The sequence below is a fragment of the Prunus avium genome, chromosome 4 (assembly GCF_965620075.1).
Source record: "Prunus avium chromosome 4, drPruAviu1.hap1.1, whole genome shotgun sequence".
In the NCBI taxonomy this organism is placed as follows: Eukaryota; Viridiplantae; Streptophyta; class Magnoliopsida; order Rosales; family Rosaceae; genus Prunus; species Prunus avium.
The window spans coordinates 3,580,970-3,595,101 of NC_142287.1; positions in this window are offsets into that span (position 1 = coordinate 3,580,970).

A 14,132-nucleotide genomic window follows, 5' to 3' on the forward strand; every position below is an offset into this window, starting at 1 on the left:
TTTATTTTTATTTTTGTTTTGTTTTTGTAATTATTTTTGTTTTGGTTTTTGTTTTTTTCTTTTATTTTGCTTAAGGACTAACAAATCTAATAAGTTTTCTACCTACTTTGTTTTGTAGAATTAGTCAAGCGTTTGTGGGTATCGTTTCTGTTAAACCCTCAGGAGACACAACTCCTCCTACTAGGGATGCCTAGAGGTTTAAAGGCTTGTTGCATGTGCTCAATGCAATCGAGTTACCCGCGGAAGTGGTTTAGTTAACTTCTTGTTTTGTTTTTAACTTTGTTCTGTGTTGTTTTGCTCGAGGACTAGCAAAATCTAGGTTTGGGGGTATTTGATCGGTTCATAATTGTATATCATTTCTTACCCTTCTAGCTTATGATTTGGTTATGTTTTTGAGTTAAACTTGTGCTTTTAATCCTTTTTGTGTTTATCTTTCAGTTCATTGAGCTTTAGGTAACAATGATGGCTTTGGATAGGAAATGATGCAATCCATGCATGTTAAGGCCTGATTTGGGTGAATGGAAGAAGAGCTTAAAGACAAACTAAGTTGGGCCACACTTCTTGTCAGTCCAGTTTCGTAAGTCACCTTGCAGGTCTCATTTCAGCAATCTGCACAACTCGGATGAGGAGACATTCTTCATAGAGGTTGTTCAATTGGGTGTCTAGTATAACATATCCAAAATTCAGTCCAATTGAACATGTGTGGAGTCCTTAGCCCGTCCAACACTGAACCATGCTCAGGAGGATTTGCAGCTGCCAGCTTTGAGCCTTGTCTCCTCCTTTAAGCCATGTGCCTCACCCATGCTGCAACTGACTTTAGATCCAACATAATGAGTGAAGTGGGGAGGTATTCCAGCTATGAAAGTCTAAAGGAGCAAGTTGGTACATGCTGGAGCTATTAAAGAGAAAGCATGTGCATGCATGTAAAGCATAAATGAAATGAAGTCAATTCCAGTCTCTGTTCGGCAGCCAAATTGCAAGGCCCAAAACGCACACTTCTACTGCTCCGATGGGAATACGTTCTTCATAGAAGTTGTTCTAATGGGTGTCTAGTATAACATATCCAAATTTCAGCCCCATTGGATACATATTGAAAGCTCAGGCCTTCCTACACCAAACCTGGTGCAGAAGAACCGTTTTTTCCAGCAAAGGTGAAGAAAACCCACATGGGTTGGCAGCAAAAGGCAGCCACAAATTGAACACCTTTGATAATCCCATGTGAAGAAAGCTTGGAGTGCAGCAAAAGAAGTATGGGATGGAATTGATTCCAACCACACTAACATAGACAAGATGAGGTGGGAGTTATGGGTTGTATTAAAGAAGGAATGGTGGTGTTGAATTTCATCATGTTGTTCCTCCCTCTTAGCCCTATAAATAGAGAAGCCTTCAAGCTTCAAAACACACCCCAAGGGGGGGAGCTCTCAAACACTTCTCTAGAGCTCCCTTCCCTTCTCTCCCTCAAATTCTCTTAGTTTCCTTTCAAGTTGTCAATTGTTGTAACAAAATGATTTTACTAAATTTTCCTTCAAGTTTTCTTATTAGTTCCACTTTACTTTTATTTGTAATGTACATTCTTTTTTAAGTATTCAAGTTTAATTAGTTTCCAAGTTTCAATTATGGTTTTTGTTCTTATTCATTATGCTTATAAGTTAATATGCTAGTTTGAATGATTGATCACCATTTAGGCTTGCATGTTAGCTATCTTGGTTTGAATTAAGAGTAGACACCATGCTTTAATTCGAATTGAACTATGAATAGGAAGAGTATGTATGGAGATTCGACAACAGGGATTAGATACATGCTTGGTTGTTTAAATTTTTCTTCTATGCTTAATGGGTTCCTAATGCTTAATTTTAGGTTAGACAACAAATGATCAAATTAGGGAATTAGGAACACAAGGTTATGACCAAACAGAATGGCTTAATCATACTTTAGCTAGAATCAATCCGTTAATCTAATTGAACTTGGGAACTTATCTACTTGAGTTATTTTCTTTTCTTTCTTTCTTGTTTTCTTTATTTTCTTTCTTGTTCTTCTGTTTTGTGTAGGAAAACTGAATTGGATTATTCAATCACCAATCCCTGTGGAATCGACCTCGCACTTACATATGTTACCGAACGACTCGTGCACTTGCGAGTATCACAAGTTGAAGATGCAGCTGAATCCATTTTGGTGCAGTTGAATCGACGCAAGGTGTATTCCATACTTCTAGCGATTGGATTTCACTCAAAACCCACCAAATGACTCCTCCCACCATATTATGATGTTGCATAAGTTTGGGGCTCGATCCGAATTGGAGTGGTTGGTGTATTCCATACTTCTAGCGACTGGATTTCGCTCAAAACACACCAAATGACTCCTCCCACCATATTATAATGTTGCCCATGTTTTGGGCTCAATCAGAAATCAATAGGTGAAAGAAATTGGACAATTCAAGTTCAACGGCAGTTCGTTCCTAATTGGAGTGATTGGTGTATTCCATACTTCTAGCTATTGGATTTCACTCAAAACTCACCAAATGACTCCTCCCACCATATTATGATGTTGCCCAAGTTTTGGGCTCGATCCGAAATCAATAGGTGTGGGAAATTGGACAATTCAAGTTCAACGGCAGTTCGTTCCAAATTGGAGTGGTTGGTGTATTCCATACTTCTAGCGACTGGATTTCGCTCAAAACACACCAAATGACTCCTCCCACCATATTATAATGTTGCCCATGTTTTGGGCTCAATCAGAAATCAATAGGTGAAAGAAATTGGACAATTCAAGTTCAACGGCAGTTCGTTCCTAATTGGAGTGGTTGGTGTATTCCATACTTCTAGCTATTGGATTTCACTCAAAACTCACCAAATGACTCCTCCCACCATATTATGAAGTTGCCCAAGTGTTGGGCTCGATCCGAAATCAATAGGTGTGAGAAATTGGTCAATTCAAGTTCAACGACAGTTCGTTCGTAATTGGAGTGGTGGGTGTATTCCATACTTCTAGCGATTGGATTTCACCCAAAACTCACCAAATGACCCCTCCCACCATATTATGATGTTGCCCAAGTTTTGGGCTCGATCCGAAATCAATAGGTGTAAAAAATTGGACTATTCAAGTTCAACGGCAGTTCGTTCCTAATTGGAGTGGTTGGTGTATTGCAAACTTCTAGCGATTGGATTTCATTCAAAACTCACCAAATGACTCCTCCCACCATATTATGATGTTGCCCAAGTTTTGGGCTCGATCCGAAATTAATAGGAGTGAGAAATTGGACAATTTAAGTTCAACGGCAGTTTGTTCCTAATTGGAGTGGTTGGTGTATTCCATACTTCTAGCAATTGGATTTCACTCAAAACCCACCAAATGACTCCTCCCACCATATTATGACTCACCAAATGACTCCTCCCACCATATTATGATGTTGCCCAAGTTTTGGGCTCGATCCGAAATCAATATGTGAAAGAAATTTGACAATTCAAGTTCAACGGCAGTTCGTTCCTACTTGGAGTGGTTGGTGTATTCCATACTTCTAGCGATTGGATTTCACTCAAAACTCCCCAAATGACTCCTCCCACCATATTATGATGTTGCCCAAGTTTTGGGCTCGATCCGAAATCAATAGGTGTGGGAAATTGGACAATTCAAGTTCAACGGCAGTTCGTTCCAAATTGGAGTGGTTGGTGTATTCCATACTTCTAGCGACTGGATTTCGCTCAAAACACACCAAATGACTCCTCCCACCATATTATAATGTTGCCCATGTTTTGGGCTCGATCCGAAATCAATAGGTGTGAGAAATTGGACAATTCAAGTTCAACCGCAGTTCGTTCCTAATTGGAGTGGTTGGTGTATTCCACACTTCTAGTGATTGGATTTCACTCAAAACTCACCAAATGACTCCTCCCACCATATTATGAAGTTGCCCAAGTTTTGGGCTCGATCCGAAATCAATAATTGTGAGAAATTGGACAATTCAAGTTCAACGGCAGTTCGTTCCTAATTGGAGTGGTTGGTGTATTCCATACTTCTAGCGATTGGATTTCACTCAAAAATCACCAAATGACTCCACCCACCATATTATGATGTTGCCCAAGTTTTGGGCTCGATCCGAAATCAATAGGTGTGAGAAATTGGACAATTCAAGTTCAACGGCAGTTGTTCCTAATTGGAGTGGTTGGTGTATTCCATACTTCTAGCGATTGGATTTCACCCAAAACTCACCAAACGACCCCTCCCACCATATTATCATTTTGCCCAAGTTTTGGGCTCGATCCGAAATTAATAGGTGTAAGAAATTGGACAAATCAGGTTCAACGGCAGTTCGTTCCTAATTGGAGTGGTTGGTGTATTCCATACTTCTAGCGATTGGATTTCACTCAGTACTCCCCAAATGACTCCTCCCGCCATATTACGAAGTTGCCCAAGTTTGGGGCCCGATCCGAAATCAGTAGGTGTGAGAAATTGGACAATTCAAGTTCAACGGCAGTTCGTTCCTAATTGGAGTGGTTGGTGTATTGCACACTTCTAGCGATTGGATTGCACTCAAAACTCACCAAATAACTCCTCCCACCATATTATGAAGTTGCCCATGTTTTGGGCCCTATCCGAAATCAATAGGTGTGAGAAATTGCACAATTCAAGTTCAACGGCAGTTCGTTCCTAATTGGAGTGGTTGGTGTATTGCACACTTCTAACGATTGGATTGCACTCAAAACTCACCAAATGACTCCTCCCACCATATTATGAAGTTGCCCAAGTTTTGGGCCCGATCCGAAATCAATAGGTGTGAGAAATTGGACAATTCAAGTTCAACGGCAATTCGTTCCTAATTGTAGTGGTTGGTGAATTCCATACTTCTTGCGATTAGATTTCACTCAAAACTCACCAAATGACTCCTCCCACCTTATTATGAAGTTGCCCAAGTTTTGGGCCCGATCCGAAATCAATAGGTGTGAGAAATTGGACAATTCAAGTTCAACGGCAGTTCGTTCCTAATTGGAGTATTTGGTGTATTCCATACTTCTAGCGATTGAATTTCACTCAAAACTCACCAAATGACTCCTCCCACCATATTAAGAAGTTTCCCAAGTTTTGGGCCCGATCCGAAATCAATAGGTGTGAGAAATTGGACAATTCATGTTCAACGGCCCTTAACTGGTCATCCGTGAGTTGCTTATATATTCATTTTTTTTTTCTTTCTAAACCTTCTTCTTAACTTTTCCCGTTATCATTTACATGTTCTCAATCATCTTTACTTTGCTTTAACATTGAGGACAATGCTTCATTTAAGTTTGGGGGTGCTGGAAAGTTTTTTTTTTAGCTTATGTTTCTTTTCTTTGAGTCATTTTCAGTTTTCCTTCCCACACCAATGATAAATCTTGAGTCTAACTTCTAATATGGCTCTGAGGAATTTGATAAGCATTGTGTTAGGTATGAATCTTATTCTTTTGCTAGCTAAGTCTCATATAATTATGCTTGAGCTTTTTATGCACTTTAACCATGATTATACAACTCTTGCATGTCTTACCCAATTGTATGCATTTTTGCTTGTGTGATTCACTGGAATGTCAAGTTTATAACTAAGATATGATTTAGGCCATCTTTGTTAAGCCTCTTTTTTTTCCTCCATCAACCCATACAATACATATTCCATTGTAAACCCCTTTGTGCTCAAACACTTAGCCATTTCTTTCTATCACCTTATCATCCATTAAACATCCTACTATCTAGGGAACATGTAGAGTATGATTGTATTTCAGATTGTATTCAAGGCAATAAATGAGCTATAAACAAAAAATCAAAAGAAAAAGAGAAAAGAAGTGTGGCCAATGTAGTCACGACCCTAGGGTGATATAAGGAGAAATAAAGGTGATCTAGGGTAAAGAGCCGCAAAATTGGGCTAAATATTATACAAAGTGTGTAAATGTCAAAATCAAATTGTGAAGTGATTCAATTGCAAAATCTGGTGTTGTGAGCTTTTCACTTTATATGCCTTACATGTCAAATGTCAATGATCTTGTTTATATGACATGCTCTACTTTGTTCCTTAGACTTTGTGTTCCAATATCCATTCTTTGTCTAACCATTACCATAACCCCATTACATCCATAAGTAAAGTCCTATTGATCTTGGTTTAGCTTGGCAAACTTGTGTTCATTCTTGCAGGAATTCATATCGTTGTTTGAGAAGCATGAGTTGTATCTTCTTGGCTACTTCACACACACACCTTGAGCATGATTTTTGTGAGATTGTGATAGCACTTGAATAATGTTTAGAACTTCCTTAGTGCTTGTTTTGTTCCTTGTTGAGCCATGTCTATGAAGTTTAAAATTTCTGTTCGGTTGGAAGGTTAACGTTTTTGTTTTTTGTTTTGTTTTTGTTTTTTGTTTTGCTTAAGTACTAACAAATCTATTAAGTTTTCTAACCACTTTGTTTTGTAGAGTTAGTAAAACGTTTGTGGGTATCGTATCTGTTAAACCCTCAGGAGACACAACTCCTCCTACTAGGGATGCCTAGAGGTTTAAAGCCTTGTTGCATACGCTCAATGCAATCGAGTTACCTACGAAAGTGGTCTAGTTAACTTCTTATTTTGTTTTATTTTTCTTCGTTTTCCTTTTGTTTTGCTTGAGGACTAGCAAAATCTAGGTTTGGGGGTATTTGATCGGTTCATAGTTGTATATCATTTTGTACCCTTCTAGCTTATGATTTGGTTATGTTTTTGAGTTAAACTTGTGCTTTTAATCCTTTTTGTGTTTATCTTTCAGTTCATTGAGTTTTAGGTAATAATGATGGCTTTAGAGAGCATAATTCATGCAATTCAAGCATGTTAAGGCCTAATTTGGATGAATGGATGAAGAGCTTAAAAGACAAACTCATTTTGGCTACAGCCCCCTGCCAGTCCAGTTCCGTAGGTCATATTGCAAGCTTTGTTTCAGCAACCTACACAGCTCGGATGAGGTAGCATACTTCATGAACGTTGTTCCAATGGGTGTGTACTATAACATATCCAACATTCAGCCCCATTGGATAAATCTGGAGTCCGTTACCTAGCAAACACAGAACCATGCTCAGGATGGATCTTATCAGCGCGGAAAATGAGTTAGCAATTTGTTTCGGCCTTAACTTCTTCCTCCGACCTTGGATTGGCCCAAATAACATATGGCTGGAAAGAAGACATTCTGAAATTCAATTTAGAGTGCTTAAAGTCCTAATTTGATTAAGAGAAGCCCAAGTTGTAAGCCCTTGAAGTTGCTGGTCATGCTGACCTCAGCATGTGCTGATTGGATGCTTGGTCATGGTGAGCTAGGTATGAGCTATCATTTCTGGTTGGAAGCTTGGTCATGGTGACATGAAGATGAGCTAGGGCTGCTGGTGGGATCTATTGGTGAAGTGCATCACCCAATTTAGATTTTCTAATACAAGTGCATCAACCATTTCAGATTTTATAAAACAAGTGTTGTATGCATTAGCCATATTGAATTCAGATTTTCACTTCCCCTAGGCCTATAAATAGGGAAGTTCTCTAAGCTTGTAAACACACCCCAAGGGGGGGGAGCTCTCAAACACTTCTCTAGAGCTCCCTTCCCTTCTCTCCCTCAAATTCTCTTAGTTTCTCTTTCTAGTTTTCAATTGTTGTAATGAAATCTTTTGTGCTGAAATTTTCCTTAAGTTTTTCTTAGTTCCACTTTACTTTTCATTATGTAAATTCTTTTCTTTAGTTTCAAGTTTGATTAGTTTCCAAGTTTCAATTATGGTTCATGTTCTTATTCATTATGCTTATAAGTTAATATGCTAGTTTGAATGATTGATCACCATTTAGGCTTGAATGTTAGCTATCTTGGTTTGAATTAAGAGTATACACCATGCTTTAATTCGAATTGAACTATGAATAGGAAGAGTATGTATGGACATTCGACAATAGGGATTAGATACATGCTTGGTTGTTTAAATTGTTCTTCTATGCTTAATGGGTTCCTAATGCTTAATTTTAGGTTAGACAACAAATGATCAAATTAGGGAATTAGGAACACAAGGTTATGACCAAACACCATGGCTTAATCATACATTAGCTAGAATCAATCCGTTAATCTAATTGAACTTGGGAACTTATCTGCTTGAGTTAGTTATTTCTTTCTTCCTTGTTTTATTTATTTCCCTTCTTTTTTATTTTGGTTTTGTGTAGGGAAAATGAATTGAATCATTCAATCACCAATCCTCGTGGGATCGACCTCGCACTTACATACGCTATACTACCGAACGGCTCGTGCACTTGCGAGTATCATAAGTTGAGGATGCAGCTGAATCCATTTTGGTGCAGCTGTATCTACACAACAGGTGCGCCAGGTGGGCTGCGACGGTGCTGGGCCAAATGCACTGCTGCGGAGATGGGCTCGAGTTGGAGGGTGCGATGGGCTGCTCCAAGCTGGGCCATTTCTTTTTTTTTCTTTTTCTGCCAGCTTTTATTTATTTCTTTTTTCTTTTTTCTTGTGTATTCTAACTTGTAGAATTTTCTTCTCTTCTTGCAGTTGTCTGTTGATCATGTCTTCTGAAGATGGTAGGAAGTCAAAGCTCCCTTCTGCTGAGAAGACCCAAGTAGGAGCTACTCTAGCGTCATCTGCAAGGGTCAAACATCTTGTTGGTGTAGATAGCAAGAAGAAAGGTGGTATGCACAACATTAAGGATGTCCCCCTTAAGCCTCTTGCTGATGAATGTGGAGATCGTGATCTGCTCCGTGAAATAGTCCGTGCGCGATCTAGTTCACCTGTTAAGAGGCAAAGAGATGCAGATGTTCATATCCGAAGTTCGGGTCGTTTGTCCCAGTCGAAGAGTGGAGGTCGATTTGGGAGGTCTGCTCATCCACCCAACCACCATGATCCTGCTGTTGAGTCACGAGCAGTCAAGCGTGGAGTTGATTCGTCGCCACCAATTCCTTTGGAAGTGAGGTTGGCAGAGGCTAAGAAAGCGAAAGAGTCATCTGCTCGGGCGAAAGGTTCTTCTGCAACATCCGCAGCTGATCCCCAGGTGGACAAGTCCAGCCCTGCAGGGGATGCAGGAGTGTCTGATCTGCTCAAGACGCATTTTCTATCAAGTCCATCCGCTTGTGCTGGGCTGTTTGATCAAATCCGTCAAGCTGGTGATCTTGGTACCTTTTCAAGTCTTTCCTTGGAAAAACAAAGGGAAGCCACACTTCATCTGCTTCAAAAAGGAGTTGTTTTTGCTGCTGAGACCATTCGAAATTCGTCTGTTGTTGCCCCCTCTTCTGCTCAGCTCAGTGAGTTGGAGAAGAAGAATGCCGAGCTAGTTTGCAAGCTTTCTGCCGAGCAGGCCCGCTATGAGAAGAAGACGTCTGATTTGAGGGCGATGATATCCGAGCTGAAGAGTTCCCTTGCTAAGAAGGATTCCGAGCTTAACTCTTCTATTGCTGACTTGGCTAGTCGGAAAAATGCTTACTTCCATCTTGAGCGCAAGAATGCCGACATCTCTCACAGCTATGACAAGCTTTTGGCTAGATTTCGTGCCTATCATGAGTCTGCTGAAGAATCTAGGTCTGAAGCTACCGTGGATGCGTACAAGTTGGGCTACCTGGACTGCACAAATAGAAAAGATCCATTCTTTGCCATTGGGGATGAAGACATTGAGACGCTTTGTCCTGAGCAGGTTAATGCTGTGGACATGGAAGGAGTTGAAGAGCAGGTGGCTGAAGAGGCAGTAGCCGAAGGAGCAGGAGAGGATGCAGCCGATGAGGCAGTGGCAGACGTCATAGATCAGGCATGTGAAGCTGTTGAGAGCGTGGCTGATCAGGTGGACGCCGAAGAGGCTGCAGATCAAGGTTCCCCTACCGGCGCTTTGGAGTAGATGAAGACTCCTTTATTTCTTTTCAGCTTTTGTAGTCTGCTTTTTGTTTAGAACAACTGGTCTTGTTTGACCTATCTTCTTTTTTGTTTGAACTCGGCCGGTTGGTCACTTTGCTATGGAAATTTCAGTTATTATTTTTTCAACTTCAATTTGCATATTGACTTGTGAACTGCTTGAGTAACCGGCTACTGTCTTGGCTGTACATTTCCCCTTAGGATTTTTGCAAAAGCCAGGGTCCCTCTTGAGGGATTCCGGGCGTCTTCTGCATTTTTCCGGAGAAAGCTTAGGACGCTTCTGGTCGTTGCCCTGCGTCTCCCTTAGGACGCTTTTTATGGGCAACGGTATGACTATCCTGCCTCCCTTAGGAAACGGATAGGAACCTGGATATCTCCCTTAGGAAATTCCTAGCGCACCCTGCGTCTCCCTTAGGATGCTTTTTTGTGGGTTGCGTCTCCCGAAGGACGCTTCTGATCGTTGCCCTGCGTCTCCCTTAGGACGCTGCTTATGGACAATTGTATGACTATCCTGCCCCCCCTTAGGAAACGGATAGGAACCTGGATACCTCCCTTAGGAAATTCCTGGCGCACCCTGCAGCCCCCTTAGGATGCTGCTTTGCGGGCTGCGTCTCCCGAAGGACGCTTCTGGTCGTCGCCCTGCGTCTCCCTTAGGACGCTTTTTATGGGCAACTGTTTGGCTATCCTGCTCCCCTTAGGAAACGGATAGGAACCTGGATATTTCCCGCAGAAAGCATGGAGACCTCCTTTTAAGAAATTCCTGGCGCACCCTGCGTCTCCCTTAGGACGCTGCTTTGCGGGCTGCGTCTCCCGAAGGACGCTTCTGGTCGTCGCCCTGCGTCTCCCTTAGGACGCTTTTTATGGGCAACTGTGTGACTTATCCTGCCCCCCTTAGGGAACGGATAGGAACCTGGATACTTCCCTTAGGAAATTCCTGGCGCACCCTGCGTCTCCCTTAGGACGCTTTTTTACGGGCTGCGTCTCCCGAAGGACACTTCTGGTTGTCGCCCTGCGTCTCCCTTAGGACGCTTTTTTACGGGCTGCGTCTCCCGAAGGACTCTTCTGGTTGTCGCCCTGCGTCTCCCGAAGGACGCTGCTTATGGGCAACTATCTTTTGTTGTGGCACATTTTGGAATTTGCAGTAGTTTGCTTCTCTTCTTCAGAAATGTGCTGGGTTCAGTCATCTGCTTGTCGATGAATAGTAAGCCATTGTCAGTAACTGGTGATTGTGGGCAGCCAAATCGGCAGATGATGTTTCTCCAGATGAATCGTTCCACATCAGCTTCTTTAGTAGAGGATAGAGCTTCGACCTCGATCCATTTAGTAAAGTAATTAGTGGCGACGATCATCATTTCTTTATTAGCTGGTGCCGTTGGCATGGGGCCCACTAAGTCGATAGCCCATTGCATGAAAGGCCACGGACTGTTCTGTGGATGGTAGACTTCGGCAGGCAGGTTAGGAACCGGTTTGTACCGTTGGCAGCGATCACATCTTTTGACATACTCGGTTGAGTCATGGCGCATGGTAGGCCAGAAATAGCCTATATTTAGAGCCTTCTGGGCGAGTGACCTGCCTCCAGAGTGGTTGCCACACTCGCCGTCGTGAATTTTGTAGAGGACCTCAAGTGTTCGAGGATATTTTATGCAGGTGAGATGAGGGCCGGAGTATGATCTGCGAATGAGCTTGGCGCCTTGCATGTAGTATCTCGCGGCTTTTTGCTGGACCTTCCTAGCCTCGGACTTATCCGACAGAAGATTTCCATTCACCAAGTAGTCGATGATGGGGTCTTGCCAGCTGGGGTCTTCATCGATCTGCATTGAGTCGATTGGCTCTACTTCTTCGATGCTTGGCCAGTCAAGGTGTTCTACCGGGATGGAGCGTTTGAACTGGGTGTCCAGCGCTGATCCTAGGCTTGCCAGCGCATCTGCATGGGTGTTCTCCGCCCGTGGAACTTGTTGGATGGTTAAAGTAGGGAATTCCTTCAAAAGTCCTTGGACTTTGTCGAGGTATTGGAACATTCTCGGATGTTTTGCCATGTACTCGCCTGAGGCTTGATTCGTGATCAGCTGGGAGTCTGAGTAGATGGCCAATCTCTTGATCGACAGTTCTTTTGCTAGGCGCAGTCCGGCGAGCAATGCCTCATACTCTGCCTCGTTGTTTGAAGCAGGAAAGCCTAGTGTGATGGCTTGTTCCAACAAAGTTCCATCTGGGGTGATTATGACGACGTCTGCCCCCGCTCCTTTGTGGTTTGACGCTCCGTCTACATGTAACTGCCACATGTCGTTAGGTGGGTTTGAATCGGTGGGGGAGGTATCGTCTGCTTTTTCTTTGATTTTCGTGACCAGCTTCTCTTTTTCGGCTGTCGGAGTAAACTCTACAACAAAATCTGCTAAAGCCTGAGCTTTTATAGCGGTTTTCGGCCGGTAGAGGAGGTCGTATTGACTGAGTTCGATAGCCCATTTCATGAGTCGCTGAGAGGCGTCGGGGCTATGGAGGATCGATCTCAAAGGAAATTCTGCCTTGACAATTATCCGGTGCGCTTGATAGTAGGGCCTTAGCTTTCTTACGGAAACTACAAGCGAAAAAATGAGCTTCTCCATTTTCGGATAGCGAGTCTCTGCGTCGAGGAGAGCTTTTGAAGTGTAGAATACCGGATGTTGTGCCCCCAGCTCTTCTCGGACGAGAGCTGAGCTGACGGCTGAGTCGGACACCGCCAGGTAGATGTATAAGTCTTCGCCTAGTATCGGTTTTGAGAGTAGGGGAGGTGTAGTGAGATAGGTTTTCAAGTTTTGAAAAGCTACTTCGCACTCGTCATCCCACTTGTCCTTGTGTCCTTTCCTCAAGGCTTTGAAGAATGGCCTGCACTTGTCGGTAGATCTCGAGAGGAATCGGTTGAGAGCCGCTGCTCTACCCATTAGACTTTGTATCTCCTTTGTTGTGGCAGGTGACTTCATGTTGAGTATAGCCTTGATTTGATTCGGATGTGCCTCAATTCCTCTTTGGGTGACTAAGTAGCCTAGGAATCGGCCAGACGAGACTCCGAATGTGCATTTGCTCGGGTTCAACTTCATGTTGTATTTTCGGAGCAGGCTGAATGCCTCGGCGAGGTTTGTGATGTGGTCTGCTCGCTGGGGAGCTTTGACTAACATGTCGTCTACGTAGACCTCCATAGTTTTACCGATTTGCTCCTTGAAAATTTTGTTTACCAGCCTTTGGTAGGTTGCTCCGGCGTTCTTCAGCCCGAAGGGCATGACTTTGTAGCAGTATGTACCTCTTTCGATGATGAAAGAGGTCTTTGCTTTGTCGTCTTCATGCATCATGATTTGATTGTAGCCGGAGTAGGCGTCCATGAAGCTTAGCAGTTGATTGCCGGAAGTTGAATCAACGAGCTGATCAATTCGTGGCAATGGAAAGTTGTCTTTAGGGCACGCCTTATTGAGGTCGGTGTAGTCGACACACACTCTCCACAGGCCTTTATCTTTCTTTGCTACTAGAACAACGTTCGCCAGCCATTCTGCATAGGAGACTTCTTCAATGAAACCAGCAGCTAGGAGCTTGTCGATCTCGGCTGCAATGATGGCAACTCGCTCGGGGGCAAAGTTGCGTCTCTTCTGCGCTACAGGCTTGATTGCTGGGATGACGTGTAGGCGATGGCAGATGATCTGGGGATCGATGCCTGGCATGTCGGATGGCGACCATGCGAATACGTCTTTGTTGTTCTGGAGGAAGGCTGCAAGCTCTGCCTTTTCCTCCTGGCTTAGGCGCGAGCCGATCCGCGCTTTTCTCTCTGGCTTGTCAGGATCAAGGGGTACTAGCTCGACGTCCTCTTCGGGCTTCCATCCTTCTTCAGGAGAGACCTCCGGACGGATTCCCTCGACTTGGTCCTGATTCTTTGATTGCTATTGGGGAGTAGCTATTCCCTTTCCTTTCTGGTCTGCTCGACCGTCAGGAACGGGATTTGCCTTCTCCTCTGGTTGCTCTACTCCCCTCATATCTGCCTGATTTACAGGGAGGAATTGTGTTTGCTTGCTTCTCTTCAGCCCTTAAGCTGAGCATTTCCTCGCCATTGCTTGATCACTATTGATCTGACTGATACCGCCCCCAGGGATAGGGTAGCGGATTTTCTGATGTGTGGCGGAGGTGATGGCGTTGATCTTGCTGATCCATGGTCTGCCCAGAATCCCATTGTAGGGCGAGACTTCATCAATTACCATGAATGTTTGCGAGCTGATTACAGGTGGGGAGTAGACGTCGAGATCTATCGTGCCCACGGTAACC